The sequence below is a fragment of the Ambystoma mexicanum genome, chromosome 7q, assembly GCF_040938575.1.
Source record: "Ambystoma mexicanum isolate Mex_15411 chromosome 7q, UKY_AmexF1_1, whole genome shotgun sequence".
Lineage (NCBI taxonomy): Eukaryota > Metazoa > Chordata > Amphibia > Caudata > Ambystomatidae > Ambystoma > Ambystoma mexicanum.
Window position 1 is genome coordinate 1,006,217,190 of NC_090941.1, and position 27,287 is coordinate 1,006,244,476.

Below are 27,287 nucleotides of genomic sequence, written 5' to 3' on the forward strand. Positions count from 1 at the left end.
AGTTTTAGCAGAGAAGTGAGAGGCTAGAGCCATACAGAGGGTCTGGGAGGGAACAGGAGAGGTGGAGACTGCAACAGGATTGACCAGTTTCATGCAGATTTTAAAAAGAGTTTGGCCGTGTTGTTAGAGGCAGCAGAGACTTAGGCTTCAATGTGTGCTCTCTTCTTGATGAATGTTATTGCTTTGATGGGCATTTTTGCGCAACCAGTCTAGGTATGTCTAAATGTGGCCTGGCATGCTTTACTGTAATGTTATAATGTGTCTACACTGGTCTACATTGTGCAGCCAGTGGGCCATGTTTTCAATGTGGCATGGCATTTTTAATAGCAACGCGTGATTTGCATGTATTGGATTGGTTTTACCCTACAAAACAATGGCAAACACTCTGGCTTTTTAGCCAATTTTTCTCAGAAAGTGTGCTGTATATTGCATTAAAATACATATTTATATCTTTCTCCTAGTACAGTGTGCGGTATACCTCTTCAGCAGCACGTTCATGCGTAATGTGCAAGCGTGATAATCTAGGCCGGCCCAAAGTGTGGCACGACCCATGATTTTTTGCCGAGCTGGGGGGGCCCCCTCAGCATGGCTCGCAGAGGGGCCCCCACATTTTGTGTTACGCCACTGGCTTGACCCCTTGGAGCCAGCATGATATTCTCACTGGTGACTGTTTACCTGTTAAAATCAAAGGTTACAGGATCTAAGATAATGTCAGAACCCACATAAAGGAAGAGGTCAACAAGAGGCTTGATCTCAGGGTAATAGAACCCTCTACCAATCCATGGTCTAGTCCAGTTGTACTAGTGCCAAAGGCAGGATCCAAGTAGTTGAGATTCTGTGTGGACTATAGAGCTCTAAATGCAGTCACTAAGACTGATGCCCATCCTTTACCTAGGACAGATGATCTGGTGGACAGACTTGGTTCAGCCAAGTACCTCAGTACATTTGACCTAACGTCAGGCTATTGGCAAATAGCCCTGACAGACCATGCCAAGGAGAAAACTGCATTTTCAACCCCAGCAGGCCTCTACCAGTTTAAGGTAATGCCTTTTGGACTACATAATGCACCTGCAACATTCCAAAGGATGGTTAATCAAGTTCTGAATGGGATGGAGGACTTCTGCATGGCATACTTGGATGACATAGCAGTGTTCAGCCCTCCTTGGAAAGAACATGTTGACCACTTAGGATATGTTTTGCAAGCTCTTGAGCAGGCCCATCTGACCATAAAGGCAAGTAAATGTCAAATTGGTCAGAGCAAAGTGGTCTACCTTGGACATGTGGTGGGAGGAGGTGAAATAAGGCCATTGTCTAGCAAAGTACAAGCTGTACAAGACTGGGCCACCCCTACTACTCAAACCCAAGTGAGAGCCTTCTTAGGTCTCACTGGTTACTATAGTAACTTCATTGAGAACTATGGGTCCATAGCTTCTCCCTTGAACGTGGTCCCCTCACCCACATTTCCTAAAAAGGTCAGATGGAATGAGGAGTGTAACAAGGCATTTGAAGGACTCAAGAAAGCCCTTTGTCAGGCTCCAGTCTTAAGCGCTCCTGGCTACAGACAAACCTTCATTGTGCAAACAGTTGCTTCCAAAACAGGTATAGGTGCAGTTTTTGAGTCAGCTGGATGAGAAAGGTAGGGAGCACCCCATCTGCTTCATCAGCAGAAATCCGAAGGAACCAGAAACAAGGTGGGCAACCATTGAAAGAGAATGTTTTGCTATTGTGTGGTCACTGAAGAAGTTTATACCATACTTGTATGGATCTACTTTTGTGATTCAGACTGACCACCAACCCTTGAGATAGTTAATGCAGATGAAGGTGGAGAATCCTAAATTGTTAAGATGGTCAATTAGTCTACAGGGGTTTGATTTTACCATTGAACACAGGTCAGGGTGTAATCACCAAAATGCTGATGGTCTCTCCAGAATGTTTGACTGACTGGAGTAAGGAGATTCATCCAGGGGTGGATTAAATCCTCCTGTCCTTTAGTCTGGGGGGGACGAGTGTTAGGGAGAATTTTCAAAAATGTGCTAATTCCCTACACCTTATAGACTCCAAGCAACTTTGCTGGATTTTGAGGACTTGATTTTGTACCTGGAAAGAGTGTGAGCCTTTTTTTCCAACTACCTCATGTATTTTGATGTGTTTTTTTCACTTGTGTTCTTTGATTATGGAGTTTTAGATAACTCCATAGGCATCATCTTTTCATGTCTGTTACACAGCACCCTCAGTGCAGTGACACAGGGATGTCTTTAAGATTTCCCAAAGGTTTAGATACCTTCTCTGGGATAAACTACTGTTTCTCAGAGAATGTAAAGTGAAATTGACTTTACTAGTCTTTCCAAATTCTAGACCCAGCACACACTATCTTACAATGGCATGCTGGATGCATTACATAGTATTCCCTGTGTCTAAATACTCATGTAGCAGTCACATGCTACCCTTTCCTATTGAAAAGGCTCATGGCTGTGGTTTTACAACAAACTACCATGATTTTTGCCGACCGCGAACACCAGTAGCTAAAAATCACGGGAGCCATGTTTTCTTCTTTTTTCGCTGTTTTTTTTGGAAAGGTCCTTATAGTGTTGGTCTCTGCGCGCCAAACCAGGTTTGGTCCCTTTGTTCATATGCCTTTGGTGGGCTTCAGCACTGAAGACCGCCTTTGGCGCCTGAGTGTCTGGGGTGGGCAGGAAGTGAGGGAGGTGCCCAAAACTCCCTATGCTTAATCTCCTAGGAGACCCAAATGCACACTAGTGTGATTGGCTGGCTGACTGTCTGGCAAGGACAGCCACCCTGCTGGGTGAGTGACAGCTAGGCTGGAATGAAAGAGAGAGAACTGTTGAAAAAAAGGCGAGTCTCTTGGACTGAAAAGCAGAGTCGACCACTGGAACGAAAGAACCGAAGCCGAGCTGGAAGAGGACGGCTGCTGCAACTCCTGGACCGTTGGTTTGTCCGGTAAAGCCCTGCTACAGGTTTGAATTGCTAAACTCCATTCGACAGAGAAGCTCCTTCAAGGACGGCTTCTTCCTTTGAGTTGGTGGGACCAATCAACTCATAAGGCACCTGGATACCATTCTCAAGGCTAATTAGGATTAACCAGGGAGAGGGACACCAGTTTGTGTTCTTGAATCTACAGCTACTGGAACTGAAGTGACTCCATTTGTTTGCTTTGTTCGACAATCCCGTGCAGTGCAGCAGTCCCCCGATGTCCTCCCTCTTGTCCCCACGACTGAGGCTCAGGAACAGCGAGATCTTCAGGAACTGCCAGGAACCAACGACTTCAGCAGCATTTGTTTCTTCATACAAAGGTACTGTGCCAACCCGATTGAGAGAACGCCACTCTCGCAGTGAAAGTTTGTGAAACTTTCCCAACTTGCAGGCCTAATCAGCTTGTGACCCCACAAATTATTCATTTTCGCCTAACTACTTCTGAGAACTTTTGCAAAGACTTTACCGTTTGATACCAGAACTGCTCTTTCCTACCCAGAACACTAGCCTATTGACTTGAATTGAACTCTTCTGGTGAACTGAAACTATGTTCACTGCCTAGAAAGTATATGTGATCTATTCTACTCACTTTTGTACTTTTTGCTCACTGCTAAGTAACTGAATTGGCATTTCAGGGGAGCTCAAACTGTCTCAAAAGCTTAGAGTTTTGTATTAAAGTGTATTGGTATATAATAATAAGTTGTCTTCTTCTAGTGAAATGTTTTATAAATGATTGTGTAATAAATTAATACGTGTTTTTACCAATAAACCTTGAGTATAAGTGTCTACTTGAACCACTGTGATTGAAAGTCCTCAGTATAACCACTTGTACTGCTCACATTCACTCTTGAGATAAGCCTGGCTGCTCAGCTCGCTACCAAAAACTGTGTGGTACAGACTTATACCAAAGGTTGGTTTGGCTAACACCTGTCGTCCTAATTGTGTGTAGTGGTCCCAGAGGGTACTGCATGCAATTCTGCCTAACAGCAAGCAGCCTGAGGGCATTGAGGTGCTGTTACAGTTACAGGTTAAGTAAACATGCTTTCGTTTTATAATACCATGGGTCATGCATATGAAAATAATTCAAGTGACATTGATATACAGTATAGAGATGAGGTGGGGTTAGTTCTCAGACAGGAAGGAGTGTGGGCCAGGGGGAGTGTTGGAGAAGAGTTGAGTTTTGAGTCCTTTGCGGTAGACCCAGTAGGATTTTTCAGCTCTCTGGGAGGGTGGAAGGTCATTCCAGAATTTAGCAGAGAGGTAAGGGAAGCTTGAGCAGCCGGCTATGCATCTCTTTACTTTGGGCAGTTAGTCGATCAGTGTAAGGGGTCCTGGTGGGTCTTGAGGAGAAGGCTTTGGAGATTCCTTGGGTGAGGTATGGGTGCTGTATTTGAAAGGCACCTATGGGTAATGGCAAGAGATTTGAAGGTGATACGCTCCTGGATGGGGAGCCAGTGTTCTTCTCTTCTAGCTCTGGTAATATGTTCTCTTTTTGGGATGTTAAGGCCTGTTCTGAGGGCGTTGTTTTGAATGACTTGTAGTTTGTGGATGTTAGCCGAAGATGTGCCAGTGAATAAAACATTGCAGTAGTCGTTCCTGGAACCAATAATTGCAAAGGCAATGGTTAGGCAGTTGCGTTTAGATGCATTCAGGACATTGGTGGCGTAGGATGCTGAAGAGGCAATGGCGCCTACTTGCCTGGAAATGTTAAGAGAGGCGTTGAGGTAAACTCCTAGGGTCATAACTGTGGTTGAGACAGGAATTGAGCAGCCGTTAATCAGGAAGGCACTGTATTGGTTGTTGAGCTTTTTTAAGACATTAGGTTGACTGACAATTAAGATTTCAGTTTTGTCGCTGTTGAGGTTGAAGTGATTGGCTACCATCCAACCCTGTATTGTAGAATAGATGTTGTTGAGGGTGACTGAGTCGTTAGTGTAGTTGCCTGAGAGTGGGACCAAGATTAGAGACCCAACCTTGAATGTTTGTGCAACGTCTGAATGGATTTTGTGAAGTGGGGGCTAAGTTATATGACTATTGTATGTACATACATTTTGACATTTTAAAAAAAATAAAACATTGGCGGACTTCCAGCAAACTCATGTAAGGCACATTGACAAGGACCCAAAAGCATGGTTTTGCAAATGTGGCTGTTTTATTTTTTGACAAGTGAAATAATGTAGGTACAACAAATAGTGATATACCTTTGGTGACTGAGGTACAGTCTGTGGCCATGGGCAGTGGCCAGATTGTCTGGGTCATGGTATAAGGTCATGTCCCAGACAATATGGCTATTGACCATGACCACAAGGGATGACCAATGGGGATAAAGTGGCCATGTCCACCAGGGACCGGCTTTGTGGCAATTTTTTCAAAACTGGCATAAGTTTGAAAGGGAAAAAGAATTTTGCTTGGGTAGTACGGTCATAGGGTTCTCTCTTTGCCTTCTGCAGGCCGCCATGGAAAGGGAAGAGGGGCTCTGTACGGATCCCCACCTTCCCTTTCCATGGTGGCAAGCTTGGTAAAGGATTTTTCTTCCTACAGCGGGACGCTGTGCGCTTTGGCAACCCTCTGTGAAGTATCCTCGAAAGACTGACGGTCTCCTAAGAGAACCACCTGAAGAAGTGTGAAGATGTGAAAAGGAGAAGCTGGTGACGTCACAAAAAGATAAGGGTGACGCATTGGGAAGGATGACCAGAAAAGAGAATGTATAGGTGACATAGAATCCGATGGCGAAGTAAAGAATTGAGAAGACTTTCATGTGCGGAATGAAGATTGCATGTGTGAAGAACACTGCAGAAAACAGAAGTCGTTTTACAATTGTAGACGCTGAAACGCAAGTAGACTAAGTATCCATAAGTATGTCTATACGTAGTATATAGATTGCATGCGGTGCCACCAACATACATGTATGTAAACGTTCTGGACATTCGATGATACATTTTAGTAAGCGAGTCTACTTGAAGGAAGACACATCGGAAGCTTTGTGTGTTACAGCAAAGAATAGGCTTAAATTCGAAGCAAGACCAAAAAGGCTGTCTGGCTTGATGTCAAAGACTGGAAGCAGCCAAGACCAGTTATCAGCTGTGAAGAACAGTAAAACGTGAGAAGCCAGAGCATCCCTTGATAAATTGCAAACAGAGAACACCATGAGTGCCAAGTTTTTTCATTAAAGACTATTTAATGCTATAATATGATCAAATTCACGGTCTCTGATCATGTGAACTGAGGATGAAAATAGATGAGGACATTGCGCACCAGATTGAAGATAGCGTGTGCTCACACTCCCTTATATTCCCAAAGGCAAGAAGCTACTACAAGGCTCAGTTCAAAGACAATGGGCCTCATTACGAGTTTGGAGGTAGCCATGCCATTTTAAGCGGCATGGCTACCCCCAAACTCGGGTCCGGGTCCCGCAAAATGGGAATTACCAGGCCATTCCTACCTTTGCCGGCCCGGTAATTCCCATTCACGGGACCCGGACCTGGTACGTCCCCTTTCCCATTTGAGCCCCATAGGGCTCAATTGGAATGGGGAGGATGTTAAAAACAGACCCATTAATGATGGGTCTGTTTTTAGCATCCTGTTCTGCTAGCAGGTGCCGCTCTGCACGTCTGGTCTGACCAGGCGTACAGAGTGGGACCCGCTGCAGAACTCTAATTTGGCGGCCTGGTATGAACGGTGCCAGTCCCTTACCGGCACCGTTTATAACGTGGCCGCCACAGTTGTAATGAGGCCCAATGTGAATGGCAGACGGCATGAGTGATGAGAGATGTCAGGCTAATTGGGTGAGGAGATACGATCAAGTTCACCCACCAGCACCTGGGGTACTAGCTTACGTACTGCTAGAGCATTGCATGTTCCAGAAGGGTACAAGCGTGCCAACCAATTGTAGAAGGCCATATAACGAAGAGCCTTATAGTTTAAGAGCCAATGAAGTGTTGTGTTTCTAATTACTGTTGAGAATGACTTGCACTATGACTTGCACTAAGGGAGTGCATGAGTGCCCACCTGACTGTATGGAGTGCATGAGTGCTCACCTGACTGTATAGACCCAATGACGATCCTATCCCATGTAGAAAGTATACTTAGATGTTACCCTTGAGCCAACCACAATCTACCGTAGGTTTTCTTAGTTTGCCACCTAGTATAACATCACGTATGATGAACTTTTAGTATAAATGTGTTGTTTTTCATGAAATGCTTCGAGATCATGCTGTGCGACATCCGTTGATGTCCGAATTATTTGCCAACTTCCTGAGTCAGTCTTATTGTTTAGTTTGAGAAGTTATTCTCCGTCCCATCCATTGTACGACATGTTACCTTGAGTAAAAGGGCCTGTAGGGTTCAGTTTAGTTCACTGGCAGTCAGAATATAAAAATTCAAAAGGTGCTATATATCTAGACGTTAACCTTGTCATATTTGACAAGTGCATTGAGAAATCTGTTAAACATTGCACAGCATCACATACAGGCAAGCAGGTATGTTTCTATACGTACTGATTGAACTTACCAAGTAGAGGTACTATAATCCTCACTAATTAAAACATTTACAATAGACGCAAGGTTAAGAAAGGGCCGATTCACAGCATTTCTTAATTTTGTATACATAATTTGTGAAAATTAAAAAATGCCATCACAAAGGTCACCTGTGAGTGTTTATTTTGTCCATGAACACAGGCGATTTCACCTTGTTCAGTTAATGTGCCTCTCTGTTTATTTGAGTGGGCCCTTGGGTCTGACCATAAACAGTGGCCATTTCGGGTTGCTGATTTTAGATCTGTCTAGGGAAGGTGATAGCTCTCTGCCAGGGCTCTTTCTGTAGAATGTAAATGGGCCCTGGTATCAATCCAGTGCTTCATGATTCTGGCAGGATTGTGCATGAAATACAAGAAATATGCTCCATTCACAGATGAGTGAAATATAAAGCCTTTATTCAGCATCTTATTAGTTGTGTAACCCAGTAATACACCCTTTCACAATGAGTGCTCTTATGAAGTTATTCCTAGAATCATTCACTTAACATTGCACATGACCATGCATGGCTGCATTAGCAATATTTCACCCTCGCACTCAACCATTTGGACACAGATCCCCACAGCGTGGGTCACGGTAGCCGCGCTGTCATTTTCTAGGCGCAGATGCACCTGTTTAAGTTGGGGAGATAGTTGTTGAATGGTGCTTTTACGAGATGCTTATATTTCCTTGCTAAGGTCTCACACACTATAACGTTCAGCTTCACTGTGGTGCAGAGTGCCTTTTACTGGGCTGCTGAATCTTAACGAAGCAGAGTTTTCCTGGTCGCCATCTTGAAAAGCTATGACATTCCTAGCAATGTCATTGTTTATATGTGTGTGCGCGTGCCAGAATATTAATGCCACTCAGTGTGCACTTTACTTGTGTGTGTCCGTTTTGAGGAAGGGGATTGAAAGGTGTTGTACATATACTGAGTATTCTCAGAGGCGCACAGCAACCACTTGCAAGGGGCCCTGGAAAGCCTTACCTGACTCGTACCCGTGCTTCCAAGGGGCGAGTGAAGTGAGGTCTCCTGGTCAGGTTTTGCTGACCTTTCTGATACCATGTCCCTTGAAAGTCTACCACCAGAACTCTACAGAATAGAATGTGGTATTATGTCTTTCAATGGATGGGGGTTAGGGGTGCCTTTTTCCATGGTGTGAAACTTGAATGTTGCCTCCGTTTTGTAGGAATTGATTTTCCCCCTGAAATAAAACTGCATCATGTTTGAGAGTCTCAGGTCCAACTCTAGCCACACCCCCCAACACCCCATTGCTTCCCTCAAGTAGCTGTGTATTCACAATTCCCTTCTCAGAATTCTGCAAGTCCTACACTGTGGCTTGTCGACAGTGGAACACAGGTGCCAAATTATTTCCTTTGCAATGGCTTTAGGCCTTTTTCTAAATAAGGAGCCAGCTGCAGGCGATGGGAAGATTTAGAGGTCTTCCTTCAGCGCAGTTGTCCAACTTGCCCGTGTGTGCCTTAATGAATTAGTAGTCTTTCATTGGTTGTGAGTGTCGGTTCACTCGCTAGATCCAATACTGATGTAAACTTAATTCAGCAAGCATCTTCCAAATATTGAAAGTATAGATGCAATCAAGTTCCTGGCTCAGATAATATTCATGTACCCAATAATGTTGTGTAGAACATTAAGCCTCTTATGGTGCTTCCCCCTCTATCTTCAGAGCTGTCCCACAAAGCATTCTTACTTGCTTGTCTTTTGTACTTGCAGATCACCAGAGTTTGCCTAGGAGGATCCCAAGCAGTGGAGGACCTGAGTGGGGGGAAGCAAAGGATTCGAGGAGCTTTCTCCAGGTAAGAGATTCTCCTGCCACTGAATTGGAGCTGCAATCACTGGCATTTGCAGGCGAGGCCTCTTATAGGCTTCACCCGTCAAGATGGCCACCAAGATTCATTTGTTTTTCTTGAGACTTCGTAATCTCACTGGATTTCATTAATTGAATTGCTTATTTTGTTTTTCCATGAACTCACGCAATTGCACGATGTTGAGGTAATGTGTCTCTCTTTGTATTTGGGTATACCCTTGGGTCTGACCAGGTACAAAGGAAAACAACATTTAAACAGTTTCTGATTGCTGATTTTAGATCAGTCCAGGAAAGGTGTTAGCTCTCTGCCAGGGCTCTTGTTGTATAATGTGCTACTGGTGCGTTACAAGTAAATAAATAAAACATGTATCAATTTGGTATCAATTTGGTGCTTCATGATTCTGAACGTGTTGTGAATGAAATACAAGAAATATACTCCATTCACAGGTGAGTGAAATATAAAGGGGAAACAAAAGTTGGCCATGGAAGCCTGCTTTCTTTCCCCAATTCTGCATTAACATTGAACACTGTTGTTCCAATGCCTTGAATTCCTTGTGCGAGTAGTTTTCCCCTATGCCCCTCTTGAGACATGACTTGTGTTGTCCTTGAGCTAGGCTTGTCATCACCACAACAACCCAGGAGTCCTCAAAGATTTGCTGTCAGGGCCCAAAGACTGCCAAAGCAGCAGATCCAGAGCCAATCCTCTTCCCCGTCACCCACCTTTTACTACTAAATAATTGTCTGCTTTAGGGCTGACAGGAACTTAAGTGCTGATCTTTGGGTGTACTAGTGTATATGTTAAATTCTTCTTCTAACATTTTGTAGCAAAATATTGTTGATTATATCATCATTGTTTAATTTTACACAGGTCTTCGTTATTATTCAATTCGCTCTGCTTTGCACTCTGCTGTTAAGATTCTACTTTTGGCACAATTGTCTTGGCTCTTGATTGATGCCACAAATGAGTATTACTTTCTTTGTTTTGTGCTTACAGGGTCAACTCATCGGACCCTGGTCCTGAGTTGATTTCATTTTACCCTCCACCCAGGGCTCTTCATTCTGCTTCTCACTTCTTTTTTTCCGGTACTTCAAACCTCTTTTTATGCATCCTCCATCATTCGCTTATTCCAACCTTCGGCCCCTAAATTATGGAATGCTATTCCCTTTGATATCTCTTTTTATTCAAGTGTATATCATTTTAAGAAATGTCTTCGAGCTCATTTTTTGCAGATTTCTCCAATGCATATGTATTCTGAAGTTGCTTCCTAGACATGTTAGGGAGATTGTAAATGTCTGTGCTAATTATGATCAACCTTAGAGACCCCCAGCTCTTTTGTTGGTCCTATGGCTTGTGATGTTTACTCCTGAGTAAGTGGCACCCTTTTGTCACTCCCTCATGTTTTATTCCTGACTAGGATTTTTGTGTTTTCCTGTTTGATAGAGTCTGACAAACTCCATAGGCATCTGCTTTGTGTATAGTGACACACAGCACCAGAGGTGCAATTCCACTCAGAGTCCTTTGGACTTCTTTTAATATTTAAGTACATTTTCTTGGGTGAACTACTGTTCCCAATAGTAAGATGATCCCTGGTGTAAAGGGGGACCCTCTGCACTTCATCAGCTTTTGACATCTGTAGACTCTGGCACTGGGACAAGAATGAAGGAATGGATGCCCTGATGCAAGTTCACAGCCATCTTTAATAAAAGTTCTCAAAGATCCACTGTAAGGCATACTGAGCTGCTACAATCAGCATGCTTTTATAGGCTTATTTCAATGACGCAATGTTTTCATGCAAATTAAGGCTACATTTCTAATTGATTCTCTTAACTAGAATATAAGCCCTCCTTGTCCTTGATTGGTTGGCTTATATATCACTCACAAAGCCCACATTAGCTCATCTTGGCAAGCATTGGTTGACTGACACATAGACTGATGAACTGACTTCAAACCCAGCTGAACACAATTACACATCCTTTTAACAGCTGCCAAGAACCAGCTCTTATCTGCTTCTCGAGGCCCTGCCACATTTACTTGGCAGCTTATACTGTGAAAAACTTCATGAGCTCATCTTATTTGTTGCTAAATTAGCAGATGTGCTGTCTAATTGATAGCTTTCCCACACACTTATCTGATTTGCTATCAATCATGTCTGCTTTTCTTGCCACATTTTCTAAATATATCATCCCAGACATACTTCTCTACAGTGAACTGCTGCCAAATAATTATTTACCATCAGCATGATACAAGCCCTTTGCCACCCGCTCCCAAGATTCCATTTTGTATTTTGGCATCCATATTAGAGTCTATCTCAGTCTGTTCAGCCTAGATGTTCAGCTTCCAACAGTGAGTTGTTATTTACTTTTGAGCACAACTTCTTTTCTTTTCAGTTTTCAGATGATGTTTTTACATAATCATGGTATGTGAGTAATACTGGAGGCACACTTTACTTCCTGAGTCATTCGGACCCCAAATATATATGTCACCCTATATGCACTCTTTATTTTCAAAAAGCATATACTTCTGATTTTCGCAATACTGGAACTATTGATCAGCCTATTATGTTATCTGTATTCAGTTTGAGACAGGGAGGGGTATAGTACCTCTTATACACTATTGTACTTACCTTTCTCTTGTGGGACCAGCACACACCACCCTATGTGAAGTGCTGGGGAGTTACTTAGTAAATCCCTATCCCACTTCAAATTTTTGTCACACTTACATACATTTAAATTGCTGGTGGCAGTGGTTTACTTTTACTACTAGTGTGCATTTTTACCACAGGCAGAACCCTCAACTGCAGTACAGCACACATGGGTGACCATTTTCCCAAAATGGCCCCTGTGTTCTTTTTTTGCCATTTTCTGTTTGTTAGTTCCTTCTTGTATTTTACTCTGCTAGTTGAAACAGCTTCAAGCCCTTTGTGTGTTTGCCTTTGGTGTGCTTCAGCCATGAAGCCCACCCAGGCTCTGGTTTGTCTGGAAAGGCAGGAAGTAAGGGAGGGTCCTGAAACATCCCTGTACTTTGTCCCTAGGTATGCCTGAGTGAAACCAGTCCTAATTGGCCGGCTGGCTGTCCTGGAGAGACAGCCACCCTGCTGTGTGATTGAGAGCCTAGGCTGTGAATGAATGGGAAATCGCATAATAAGCAAGTTTATTTGGGACTAGAGGCAGAGTCGATCACTGGAGAGGAACACCCAAAGAAGAAGATATGACGAGCTGCCAGCAGTACCCTCCTGGATCAAGAAGTGCCCAATGAAGCCTTGCAGCTGCACTGACCCCGTATTCATAATGACTGGGAAGACCCATATGGAATGACTTCCTCCCTTGGGCTAGTGGGACCAACTAGCCTCAACACAAGCTTCCATTTGGCGCAACCCCCAACTTGCTGTGCCTCACCAGAGCTGCATAAGCCCCATGCCAGGGGTCTTGTGACCATTGACGAGCGTATCATGTGGTGTAGTCCGAATCCAGTAACATCTTTGTGCACTTCCAGAGGACCCTACAGAGACAGGAAATCTTGATTCAGAGTTCCCTCACCAGAGACCAGGACCGAAGGAGCAAGCTTCTTCCAACCGGAGATATTCGTTCTTCATTACCACTGAAGAAAAGGCGTCAAAACACTGAGTGCCGCTGAAACAAAGGAAATCTGTTGCTGAGGAGTCCCTCTTCCAAGTACTGCCAGAGAAGCCCATCAGACATCCTCCCTTTTGTCACCACAACCAAGGTCCAGGAACAAGGGCCTGCCAAGCTGTAGCAAGGAGGAAACCAGCTTCAAAAGTTTTCTTCAAATTACAGATACTGTGGGGCTTGGGTTGTTCACATTTTAGCCAAAGTTGTGCTTCCTGTATTGCAAAGTATGTTTTGGAGTTGATCTCAACTCACCTGCACTGGCCTACCAGTTTGTCCTCTCTACAAAGTAGCTCACTGGAGTTACTGTGATTTCTTCAGAACTTACTAACTTTGTCAGGAATTTATCTAAGAAGAAGTGCATCAGAACTATTGACTTTGTCCATTGACTTTGGCTGTTCTAGCTCCCTAAAGGCACTCCTCTGAACTTACTTGCTTAGGCAATATGTGTTCCCTCATAGGTTATAATTGTGGTTACTATTATTGCTGGGATAAAGGTTTACTTGCCTCCCTTAAGGAGATTGTAATTGTTTCACAAACTGTTGAAAGTATGCTCTCTTTCTTATTCCAACATTTCCTTCCTTAAACAACTCAATAACTGAATTGGTAACTGGAAATAAGTGCAATACTGACCTTTACTGAAGTCACTCCGTGTGCTGGAATATATGTTAGCATAAGAAAAGTATTTACCAACTTTTATTGTCTTTTAACAACTGAATCCAAACTTTGATTGAATGTTACTAGCAGATAACGTTTTTTAAAGAATGCTTATTTACAACTTGTGTATATTATAAATCAATATTTATATATGATGTTAAATGTGTAATTGTCACTTGGCTACTTGTGCTTACTGGTTTCAATTGTACAGCTCTACATCTCACATTAACCATCTTACGAAAAGCCTGGCTGCTAATGTCACACTACCAACTTGTGTAGTTCAGGCCTATATCAAAAGGTGGGTTACCTAATATCAAGAAGATAAGTCGGATGTAGTCCTCACCAGTTGGACTGCACCAATTCTTACCTAAAATGTTATTACAGTTACCTTGCGGCTCATGCTGCTGTCATTTTTATCTGAGTTTGTCCCACTTTATTGTTATAGTATCTTAGTATAAGTAGTACTCATAGTACTAGAATAAGTAATAATCACTGGCTTGCATCCTGCAAAGAAACCCTTCACCCTTCTCAGTGCATATGGTATAAGGTGGTGGTGCCTGGGTGGGTGGAGTTTTTTTTTAAAGGCTTCAAATAGCGCTTTGTGGTTTTGGTAAACTATATTTTGTGAGCACTTGAATTCCTGAGGTACAAAGCAAACAGCATGGGTACATGGAGGGATTTACTGCACTGTGCAGGCTTGTGAACGTGGGCAAACAACATATTCAACCTTTGTGTTCCGGACAACCAATCAAAAAAGCTTTGGGAGGTGGAGGGATTCATTGCAGTGTGGCCTTGTGATTTTGGGTAAGCAATATAATCCAAAGACGTGTGTTCCATGGTGAAGCAAGTAAAGCTCTCACAGTACTGGGTGGTGGAAGAATACATTGCATTGTGTCTTTATGACGCTGTGGACATGTTATAGATTCAGAGCTCTTAGATGCAAACACATTGCTTGGGCATATTAAACACATCATTAATCAATAGTTATTAATTCTGTAAAATCTGTTATCTTGTCTTAGAATTAACTAATTACAAACAGATGTATGCTTTACCTACTTCAAATGCCTTTCTATATCTCACTGTTATATAGTACGTAGTGAACCTGGCGCACTAACAGAATCAATGTATAAGCTGAATGTAACACGAACGACACACGGCTATTTAATTTATTTGTTTATTTGCATTTTTAAAGCGCTCACACAGCCCAGGGGCATTGAGGCGCTCTTACAGGAATATGTCTTAGTTGCGTATTTATAACGCGCTTAATACCCAGAGGTTTCTATGTGCTGACCTGGGGATCGAACCTGTGTTGCTTCATGTCATCTTGTTTCCAAGGCGAGCATGTTGCCTATCCTCCCGGGACGAGTATAGTTCACTAACATAGAAATCAGAGTGTCATGAGGCAGCCATCTTCTTTAAAATGGATGCTGCAGCATGCTTTTAAATATCGAAGGCATTAACACTTTCAGAGAACTCAAAAAATCTGAATCCACATATATACAGACCTGAGCAGAGCTCAGACGTAGCTGGCACTAGTTAGTGCCACAGTTAGAATGATAAAGGGAGGATGGAAACAGTAGAACAAAGGCACCAGATAGAAATTCCCAGGTCGCAAGCATGACAGTCCAGAATTAATTAAAAGGTTATAAGAATACAACCAGTGTTTGTTTACCAGGTGCAATAGAAAAGCAAGCCAATAAGCTCCATAGTATATAACTCTAGAGTGTCCCTGGTGGAAACAGAAAACACGACACACACGTTGCACCTTATATTTGCCCCTATCACCGAGACATTTATTTATTTTATTTAGTGGTCATTTATAACATGCTTAATATCAGCAATAGTTTCTAAGCACAGGATCATGAATCGAACCTTTGTTGCACCACATTGTCTTGCTTTCAAGACAAACGCGATGCCCCTGAGATATCGCCCTCAGTGTATCCTGCCTTCCCTGTAACTTTGTCTGACCATTTCATCATCACATTCCCCTGGGAGCTTGCATCTGTCCAGCCTCCACCTCAAGCTCAGCCGGCCTCCGTTTGCCGCTGGTGGGCGGTGTCTAAAGATGAGATTATAACACAGATCACGGCATGCCATGTTGATCTGGCGGCCCTTGAACTTGAAGCTCTATCCTCCAGCTTTGTGTCCATGCCGACAGGTTAGCGCCCCTTAAAAACTCGAGGCCACAAGCTCACCCCGCGCAATCTTGGTACTCAGACCATCTTCGCGGCTTGTGCCTTTCGCGCAGAAAAAGTGATTGCAAATGGCATTGCAATTATGATCTGGCTGATAAATTGGTGTATCAGCATGCTTCTGCTGTCTACCACAAAGCCATCTTTGCTGCTAAACAGACCTACTTCTCTTCACACATTGAGGCTTCTATCAACCATTCCAAAGAACTGTTCAAGGTGGTGAGTTCTCTCTCCTCTGCCCCACCAAACCTATTCCCTCCTCTCAGGACCTCTCTGACTCTCTGTCTCACTTTTGTGTTAAAGAAATGGAAAATATTCACGCTGGCATCCTCTACTTGGGTCTCAGGTGGCATCTTTATCAACCTTAGCTTCAATTCCACCTGCTACCTGGTCCTGGTCAGTGTTTCCTGTCTTTGCTGTTGAAGACATCACAATAGCTGTCTCTAAGTTGAGTTCAGCTTCTCTTAAAGACCCCATCCGCTGGGGCATTTTTAAAGACATTCTACAACACATCGCCCCTCTGCTACTCGCATCTATTAAGACCTCCCTTCTAGCAGGACGGATTCCTGCCCCCCTCAAACATACAATAGTCATACCACTATTGGAAAAGCCTACTTTGGACCCTCTTTCTCCCGCTAACCTCTGGCCTATATCTCTTCTACCATTTCTTATAAAGCTTCTGGAATCTTTGGTCTGTCCACTGCTCAGTTCTTTTCTTGATTAATCTCTCTTTTGTTCACCCCTCACAATCTGGGTTTCATCCGGGTCGGGGTAATGAGAGTGGGCTGGTCTCCATGATGGATGATCTGGCACAGATGCATGATCAAGGCAGAGTTGATGCTTTGCTGGTGCTTGATCTCTCTGCTGCGTTTGACACCATAGGTCATGCTATCCTGATGGAACACCTATCCGGGGCCGGCCTCTCTGGGATTGTCCTACCCTGCTTCTCTTCTTTCCTCTGTGATAGTTATCAAACTCTCTTCCTCCTTTCTGCTCTCAGGCCATGGCTATCACCTGTGGTGTTCCACAAGGATTCGACATCTCACCTGTATTGTTCAACGTATACGTTCAACTTCTGACCAAACTCATTTCCTCCCATGACTTCCTTTGTTATTTCTATGCTGATGACACCCAGATCCTGGTTTGACTTGATCTTACTCAGCCTGAGTTGGCAGCCAGGTTAAGGACGTGACTGGAGGCCATTGGTGAATGGATGTGTAACTACTGGCTCAAGTTGAACAGTGATAAAACTAAGGTTCTGGTGGTGTGCTCTCCCTCTACTTCTTTTCTCTGGACTTCTGACTTCAGGCCACTCTCATTAAGTCCCCTTCCTGTTCCCACCCCTGTAGTGAAAGAGCTAGGTGTCAAAATATCCTGAAGTTAGCACAGTTTGCCAACATGGTTATTTTCAGCTTACATTGCTCAGGAAGGTCCTTCCTTTTATACCGGCTTAGCTCAGGGCTCTGGTTTTGTCACCCGTGGTGACATCTTCCATAGTCTACTGTAATTCCCTATTCCTGGCGCAGAAGGTTCACCTTTTGCGGCACCTCCAGTTTCTTCAGAACTCGACAGTGTGCCTAGCCAGTTCCATGCCACGCTGTGCCACATTTTACCTGTGTTACGCCAACTCCATTGGCTTCCTGTCAAGCAACGTACTCAATTTAAAGCTGCCTGCTTAGTTCACCGTGCCTTTTATGGTCACGGGGTGGATTACATGCAGGCTAAATTACACCCGAAAGTGCCAGGGTGAGCACTCCGATCTGCAGACGCCTGCCTCCTCTCTGTACCTAGGGTCAAGCTCAGACAGATTGGGAGCCACGCTTTTTCTGTCACAGCTGCCTCCTTTTTGAATTCCCTCCACCGTTCTCTCCATTCTATGCCCATCCACTTCGTCTTCCTCTGGGCCTTGAAGACTTATTTGTTCTAAATTGGGTTCTTTCCCCCCCTGTTCTGTTAAGCAGCGCCGAGGTGCCCTTGCAGTGAACGTTGCGCTATACAAATAAACTTAACATAACATAACAAAATTAGCTTTAACCCTATTAAATAAGAGCTAATTCCATTTTATTCACAGTACTCTAACATGTGACCATAATTGAAAAAACACTAGCCATTCATTAGCGGCCAGCAGAAGATAGGACACCTACAAGACTCCCTAAAAGAACACACAAACGTAAGCCGCACTGCAAGGTTAAGTACAAAGTAATTGCAGGGTCTCATGGCCTGAGGATGAGGGATGGTATCTTCTTTAATGAACAAAGAACAATCCATGGGCTTCTCTCTCTCCCTACAAACCATCTAGCTCATATATTGACGACCTGTCAAATGTCCAAAGTTGGTTAGCAAGAAGCCAACCAATCAAATCACATAGGGTCATGCCGCCCACCACTTAGTATGCCAGCCAATTGCTTTTCTTAGAGATTATATATTTCTGTCTTTATCAATATTGGGATGGTTTCAGGAGGAGCCATCAGGTGTAGTTACCCCAATCAAATGTCTAACCTATATGTGATCTATATGTAGTCAACCCCAGTAACCTATCCCCATCCCCCATAGGTTTTTGTAGCTGTGATTACATTAGTAGGAGTAGTATAAAAGCTCTATTCAGATAGCAAAATCCATGAAAGTAAAACATTTAGCAACCTCCTTATGGTTGAAGAAGAACATAAAAGCACTGAAACTCTTCCCACCTAATTCGAAGGTGGGTGTACTTTAGTTTGTTAATTAAAAGTCCTCTTTATCTTGTATAAACTTCTGGTGCATTTACAAAGCCCTATTTAAAAAGATTGACAGTACCTAGGCTGTCAACGGTGCTTCTGCTTTCAACAGGAAAAGGAGCACATGGCTATGCTGAGTAAAACATTTCCCTTTAAAAAGCAGGGACCATCAACCACCTTCTTAGCTCGGCATATTTGGGGCAGAAAAACAGGAAGTGTGCCAAATCCTCCAAACCCGCTCCACAGACAGGGCAAACATTAAGACGGTACGACGTCCTTTCATCGGCTGCTTTTTCATCCCCAGGCTTTTAAACGTGCACATTCCATCGGATGTGCTCATCAGTGGTCGGAATGGGAGCGGCTGGGAGAGGTGCTCCTTTACTTCTTTTAATTATGTTTTACCATTCCTATACTAATATTTTAAAAAGAAACCGTTCCGGAACGGTTTCATTTTAAAATAAAAGTGTAGGAAGAGGTTGGATCTTGCAATTTCAGTGCACTGCACAGGACGTTTCCTTGTAGAGCATGCACGTGTGTTTTGGGGGTTTTATTGTGCATGGGAGGGGGCGCGGCGATGGGGTCTGTGGGGAGAGGTGCAGGCCAGTAGGGAACATAGTTCCACTACTTCTTTTCGTACACTTCAACCACTGGTGCTCATCGAATTTCTTAATAAGTGTGGGTGGGGTTTTTAGGGGGTCCCCCCACCCCAAAAAAAAAACAAACACATGAGCACATTCTATGGAATGTGTACGTTTAAAAGCCTGGGGATGAAAAAGCAGGCGATGAAATGACCTGGAACCATTAAGACATCATTGATGACGCGTTTCAAGTATTTAACCAATTGTGTTGTATTCAAAGAGCTGAGAGCTCCAAGATTTGTTTGCTTGCATGCTATCCCTGCTTTATTTGGGTGATAATAAAGTTGAGTTTTGCCTTGCACTTTGCCTAATCCATCACTGAGTCCTGTTTGGATTGACTGCAGTTCCTCTGGAATATGTAAGGCTTTTTTGACTGAGTCTTAACAAGAACTTCGAGCTGCCGCAAATCATAAGCTTTGGAGAAGGGCAATATGGGCCTATTGATGGTGTGCAGGGATTTGAATGCACACCCTCTCTATTATTTCTTGGAAGTGCATTGTACTGAATAAGCTTTTCAAAAGTTGACCATATTAGTATATAGAGCACTATGTCTGAAAACCTACAAATTTAGGATGACTGTGTTCATTTTCACACCATTGCCCACTCAAACCTGTTCACACAACACTTGGTAAGCAATACAGCATATGGCCATAGTATGAATTAGGAGCAGAATCAGCCATGGAAAAATCCAAAATCATGTCTTCCTGGGTAGGCAAATGAGAGCAAGCTGATTTCTGGGCAAGATGGGTGCTGGTCAGACAAATTAAGACATTCATAAGGCCGCTGAGCACAAGTACAAAGTCAGGCCTAATTCTTCTTTTACTTTGTTTTTGCTCTCTGCTCTGAGGCACATGAATGAACATTGGTGTACATATTTTCATATCTATCTCTGTTTAGCTCACCTGCCTTACTTGACATTTTTGCAGGACATTTAGGTTATCAGTACCCAACCCTTCAGCCAGGTGGCTCAAGAGTATTTGTGCTTTTTCAAGAATCCCGTGCCACCCAGTACTATACCTTAAAATGCAGGGAACGCCTAACAACACAGCCAAATTGGTCGTTAATGCACATGTTATTTTTCTGAATATGCGAAAGCCACCATTTTTTTAAATTTTTTAATTTTTTTATTGTTACAGTTGATAAATCAACTTTTCAATATAAATGCAATGACAAATACAAGGTTAAAACATTACAGATCAATGCAATTCAATTCCGCCTTGACAACAAGACAACATATATTAAAACTATAAAACTAAAAAGAAGAAAAACCTTAATCAAAAAACTCTAACCATTGCCCCAACTGATAACTAAAAATGACCCCTGAATCCTGAAGAATCACAAACAATTACTTAATACAACTGACTGACAAAAATTTAGCTCTCTAAATCCATAAAATACATAAAATGCACTAAAGGAAAACGAGAAATATAAAAGAAAAAAGCAAGAAGGAAATAAAGAACTCGATTAATAATTCAATCCCCCTTTCCTTTCCCTTATAGTACAATTTATTCTTCATTACTTCATCAGTCGACATCCTTATCTGGCAGCCAGGTTAAATACATTTAATGAGGTCAAGGCATTGATTTACCACAATATTACTTGCCAACTCTAATCAGCTATCAACATCATACATTACATCAATTGTTGTCATTAGTTAAATTCAAGGCCAATAAATAGTTAACTATAGCAATTCTGACTTTGGTCAATCTGGTATTATATAGATACCACCACAATGATTCCTTCGGCAATAATGTATAATCTTCGAAGTGGGGTTAAAGAACACTGTTCTTTTCTCAATTAGTGAGGGGCAGATGACTATTAAATGATATAATGTTTCCCTCATTCCAGTGATTTTACAAAATCTACAAAAACTCAGTTTTTCAGGGATTAGTTTCCATTTGGCTAGTACATCCCTTGTGTGCCAGATATTAAGTCTATATCTCAGAAACATATCTCTATGTTTTGCACCAGGGAATTTCATTACATATGATTCAGCTGTTCTTAGCTTTTTTATCTCCACCTTATACACACTTCCATGTTTGCTATTTATGCATTGATCATAGGTGTTACACCAATCCCATAGCAGAATTTTTGTCTTTGTCTTCACTGGATTACTAATCAACATATACTCAGACACTTCGGTTTTGATCATAAATTCACGGACCATTCGCCTCCACAATACCATCGCATGATGTTCTGTCGTTAAAACATATGTTGACAAGATGTACATGATTGAATTCTCGGTGAGTGAGATAAGGCACTTGCGATATATGCAACAAAGTTTCCAGATATACCTTGTGTAAAGTGAGGTCAACCCAAGCTCATATCGAATTAAATATATTGACACCGATTTTGGAAGCTTCAACAACGATTTCCAATAGATCCCCTCTATCGCTGACCAAAACCTATCGTCTCTCCAAGATCTAGTTTCGGCACCACAGATCCCTCTGGGTACCGCTTTCTGGCAGTAGAATGTAATTATAGGATTCCATGAAAACATTCCATATTTAAAATTCAGCAAAGTAGCCTGGGCAACAGCTGTTTTAATTTTCATTCTGATTTCTTTATAATAAGGTGTGTCAGCCTCAGTTGTATTCACATTAAGGCCCAGGTATGTATATTCCTTGACATCGTCTAACCACTGGGCCTGCAAAAGCCAGGAAAAATGAGAGATCTTTCTCTTGTACCTATTTTCGATCCTCATAGTCTTAGACTTTGCTAGATTTATACTCAATTCATTTTGCTTGACAAATGTTCCTACTACATCCAACAGCCTCTGTAACCCCCTGGCTGTTTTTGACAGCAGAACCAAATCATCCGCATAAAACAGCCAAGGGATCACACTTGCCGCCAGCCGTGGGGAGTCTGACACCACGGTTCTCAATTCATCCGCCATATCTGCTATCTAGAAATTAAACCGGGAGGAGGCCATTCGGCACCCCTGCTTCAAACCTCTAAAGGTAAGAATGCAGCGAGTTAAAGTGCCATCAAGTGAAATTCTCACTTGAATTGAGGTATTCGTGTGAAACTCTTGAATCCAATGTTTCACATGTTCTGGACACCTCGTAAATTCTAACTTCTTAAATAACAGAGGCCTAGACAAAGGCGGTTTCAAAATCTATGAATGCCATGTATAAGTTTTGATTCATCTGCAATTCATGTTTTTTGATGGCATGAATGACTTGTAGATTTACTGCCACAATATTTTCCAAAAAGTGCTTTTCGTTTTTGAAAAATCCTCCATCAGTTTTTTTCTACCTAAGTGTGTGGGAATCGACCAGTGCTTTTTTTTTATTCTCACTGTCATGGTATGCTGCACTGTTTGTTTCTTGGTTTTGTCGCATATGTTGTCACTATTCACGATCGTATAGACAAAAGCAATCCTACCAACGAGAGAGAGAAGAGAACGGTTGGTGGGGTTCAGATTATCTGGTTGCTTTGAGAAGGTTGCTTCTGGCATGAATCGGCTTAAGTACAGTTTGTTATGTTGCGTTTTCCGCTAAATTAAACAATGAGAAGTTGTTATAATAGTCAGCAGCCAGTTCGAAGTTAGGCTAAATGAAGTTGGCTGTGCAGTTGCTGGATGGGCCTCTCAGGGATGTGGCCCGCAAACTGCACTTCTTGCACTGAGGCTCCTAGTGGGGGCCAAATAGGGTTGTTTGTTCCGGTGTAATTAAATAGATAGTGCCGTTTCATAACCTTGAATGGCCGGCCTGTTGTATTTCAAGAGCTTCGCTCTGCATTCTTTCTGTTTCCCAATATGGGGGGTAGGCTGGAATTGCTAAAGAGGCAGGTCAGTACTTCTCAAAGGCCAGTATGGCTGGGGAAGCGTTAATCACAGGTTGCAGAGACTAGTGCTGTCTAAAGTATTTTTCCCATATAATATTTTTGCAGATAAGGACTGATCTGTGAGCAACACATCAAGGTGCACATGCCACAGGCAGAGAGTGGCCAGATACAAATGTGCTTCCCTGAAAGTAGGGACAATGTGCCTTTTAATAACGTTGAGTGGCAGGCAAGCCTCATTCCAATGGCCTAGCTCAGCATCTTCTCTGCCCTTTGGGTGGGTGAGTCTTGTAGGGCTTGAGAGCTTGCTCTGTGCCTCTCAAATACCAGTAGGGCTGGTGAAAAGTGGGTCATAATCCAGAGTAGCTTGGACATTCTGCCTCACTCAACCACCCTAGCCCAACAATGACTACCCCTTCCAACCTCTGTCTGCCATAGTTACCCTTCAACCATTTCTACCCTCACCTCCCTTCCCTGCCTCCCTGCTCATGACACCCGTCCTACCTCACACATGTTTACCCCACCATCCTAACTTCACACCTGTTTAACCCCCTTCCTACCTTACCTCTCTACTGTTTAACACTGCCCACCATTCATCCCATCTTTCGCCCACCAACAGTACCACAGCTGTATCTACAACTACCAAGCATACCTAAGCCATGTCTAAACCCACCACTCTACCTATATCCACTCAACTTAATCTGTCTCCTGGCAACAACACTCCTTTCCTCACTCCTTTATACACCTCCCTGCCTAGCTCACCCTAGACTAATGCTACCCACCACCCTATCGACCCCTGTCTTCTGCCTCCCGCTGACCCTATCCCTATTATGTTTAGTGCCACACTCACCCACTGTACCTCAAACCCGGTCTCCACCCATTCTTCTACACTCTGGTCTTCCCCCACTGACCACCCTTACCAGACATGTGTCTACCCTACCCACATGACCTCACGCCTGCATACCTCTACTGATCCCACTGCTAACACCCACTTTTCGATACTGAGCAACACAGGTTCAATCCTGGGGTCCGTGCTTTGAAACCTCTGGGTATTAAGCATGTTATAAAACAAAAATGTAACCTTCAGGCCTCCACACTGCATTAAATAGTCAACAATGCAAATTAATTCTAAAAAAATATATGACTGCTTGCCAAATTTAAATTGAAGTAAAATAAACCTTTCTCAGGAAGGCAGCCTATAACCTGAACTTCTTTTTAGCTGTGGAGTCCACACATTACGTGTCTGGGGCCATCATAGGATACGAGGAAGAGCACCTACGTGAATTATTTTAAATCTTTAGTACATGAGGAAAAAAAGGCAACCTTTAAAAGAAGATAGTGGGTGGTATTTGGCTTTGGAATTCAAGTGCACAAAAACACAGCACATATAACATCTTTATTAAATCAATAGCAGTGGTCAGCAATAAAGGAGAGGGCCAGTGAGGGATGTTGTGTCCCAAACCCTCAGTCCTACTCACTCTGAATTCGCCCACAAACCAAGAGAGCACATCAGGCAACCAAGTGCCAGAACTGCATATGTTTTCCTTGCCAACAGCATTCCAAGGAAATTCACACATATGTGCAAAATATGACTCAACTTGCTAGTCCTGCTAAAACCATAACATTCTGTTTATCATGGAACCTAACCAGTAATAAAGTCACCCAGGAGGCTGTTCCCAGAGTGGAACAGCTTGCTGCAGGTGGCGGTGGAAACTAAATCAGCTGATTTGGGCCACTATTTGGTGGGTCATTTTTCCACAGCTTCTTTGCTCCCCTTTATACCTGCCTTCAGCAGGGGGTTGCATGTCGCTCCTCCCGCCTATTGCACGGGGCATATCCTCGTGACACATGTTTCTATTTTTTTTTTTTTATTGGGATGTAAAATCCCAGACCGTGCAATGATTTCTGCTGTGAAGTGACCCAGTCCCCATATACAAGTTTTTCTAGACGCGACAAGACAAGGAGGGGAAAACAGAGGGAGGACAAAACAACGATCTTACTAGGCCTTGTATCATTCAGATCGTGCAAGTGCACGGAAGTGGAAGGGGAGAAGTGCCAATGGTGGTGGAGGAGGAAGAAGTGCAAGTAGTCAGAAAGTGCAGCCAGCGGGCTTATAGGTGCATAGAAAAGGGACTCTAGGGTTACAGATAAAGAGCACAAGTTCTGGGAGAGCCAAGAGGCAGAGTGAGGTGCAACTGGACCTGGGCCCAAGTTCAGAGGGTGGCCAGGTGACCAGTGAGTGGAGTAAACAGGTCATCAGCAGGGGAGAGGAAGAGAGAAACCGGAAGCATAGAGGAAGGTCTTGAGTTGCTACCGGAACTGGAGGTGGTTCTGCTCAAGTTTCAGAGAGGCAGGGAGGCTGTTCCAGAGGGAGGCCCCAGCCGAAGGTAGAGATTATCCCCCAACTCTCTACTTGGAAAAGTGACTGAACCTCAGTGAGTTGCAGTTGTATGAGCGGAGAGCTCGAGAAGGGAGTTGTTTAGGATGAGAGTGTTGGAGGTAGTGCAGTCCCGGGCCCCAGAAATCCTTGTGGATGATGCAGAGAATCTAGAACTTGATCCTTGCTTCCACTGGGAGCCAATAAAGAGATTTCAGAGCTCTAGAGATACGATTCCTGGGGTTGAGGCCAAGGACAAGTCTTGCAGTCCTGTTCTGGATAAATTGTAGAGAATGGAGAGGAGAGGCAGGAAGATTTAGAAAGAGTCTGTTGCAACAGTCCAGCCTAGAGAGGACCAGAGCTCTGGAGACAGTGAGCTTCTGGGGGAAAATGAGGAAAGGAAGAATGCCTCTGGGGAGGTGCAGTTGGTAGTCTGACTTCTTAGAGATGTCGGAAATGTGAGAAGAGAAAGAGAGGGTGGAGTCAAAGAGGACCCCAAGGTTCTTAGCCTCACAGGTAGGAGCAGGAAGAGGGCCAGAGTCGGCGGCCGTAGAGAGAGAGGAAATGAGAGAGCTGGTGTTCCAATGAGGAGGATCTCTGTCTTACTGTCATTAGAGCAGAGATCATTGGCGGCACACCACTCCTGAATTGCGGACAGGCAGTCTGGAATGAGAGAGGAGTAGAGGCGGCTGAGGGGAGCCTGAAAGAGAGCTGGGTGTCATCCACACAACACTGAAAGGTGGAGCAGAGAGCAGCGATGCAGTGGGCAAGTGGTGCCAGGTGTAAGTGATTTCAGTCCGGCACACACCCAAGTCAACACCTAGCATGTAGTGCACAACTGAAATCCTTATTTATTTTGGTCTAAAAGTTCTTTTTCTGAACAATATACCACTCATATCACGCCCTTCTCCTGGAACTCCCCCCCACCCCCTGGTCACACTGAACCAGGAATCAGGCTGGTTTGCAAAGGTAAATAATTATTTAGGTTTTCAAAACCTAATCACAATATGTTTTAATAGGTACACAACAATCACCAATGGGGTGAGGTAACACTGAATAATCTCTTAAATACACAAGGAGTAAGTAGTGCAACAATTCAGCACATAAAATAATACTTTTGTGTACGTTCAGGTCTGATAGCACTGTGGTTAGAGGTTCCCCCTGCACACCCCTCAACCCCCAATGGGCAATGTAAAGAGATAGGAGGAGAGAGCAGGTATTCAGGAATGGCAAAATTCAAACAAAATATCAATCCCACTTTTCCCCAGCAAACACAAGAGAACAATGGAATTGACTGTCAAGATGTCAGAATGGCTTTTAAAGTTATCCTTTAGAATGGACTGGGCAAAAACACCAAATATGGTCAGAATTGCAGAAATTTGTATACTTTCTTATGGGAGCCACTTTAGATAGATGCACACAAACACAAGCAATGATTTAAGGTGAACAAAGAAGTGGAAATCTCAAAATTCAAGTCGGAAGCAATTAAAAGCTGTTTTACACGTGTGGAAATTTCCTAAAACGAAAATGTGTGGCAAACTTTTCACTGCGCGATATTCACTATAACGGGAGAATCGCATTGATTTGGAATGCGATTTTAGGTGCGATTGATAGATATGGATGTTGGCTACACGCAGAAGTTGAAATTTCGAGATAGGTGCGAGAAAGGAAAACCGGATTGCGTTTTTAAAAATGACAAATGGGTTTTCTTAAGCTAGAGGATGACTATGAACGAAACAAATACCACACAGGAACGCAGTCACTTGATCAGGGTGACTGCCTGCTAAGGAAACTCACCTTCTTCAGATGAGAAAAGATCAGCGCAAAGGTAATTTAACAATACTGGTTTTGGAGGAAAGAGAGGATGGTTTGGAAAAGAGGGTTCAGACAATACAAAGATACTCCTAACAACACAGGTTTGAAATGCAAAATAGGATGGGTCTAACATAGGGCTAAGACTATGCAAAG

The 27,287-nt window shown here is 43.3% G+C and overlaps 1 protein-coding gene across 1 annotated transcript in view; it reads left to right on the top strand.

Moving 5' to 3' along the window:
* Positions 1 to 27,287, top strand: part of SLCO2B1 (solute carrier organic anion transporter family member 2B1) — a 770,532-nt gene that overhangs the window by 56,460 nt on the left and 686,785 nt on the right. Inside the window, exon 2 of the mRNA XM_069640200.1 lies at positions 9,235 to 9,317. The gene's annotated coding sequence lies outside the window, so the exon portion shown is untranslated. The remainder of the gene's footprint in view (positions 1 to 9,234; positions 9,318 to 27,287) is intronic.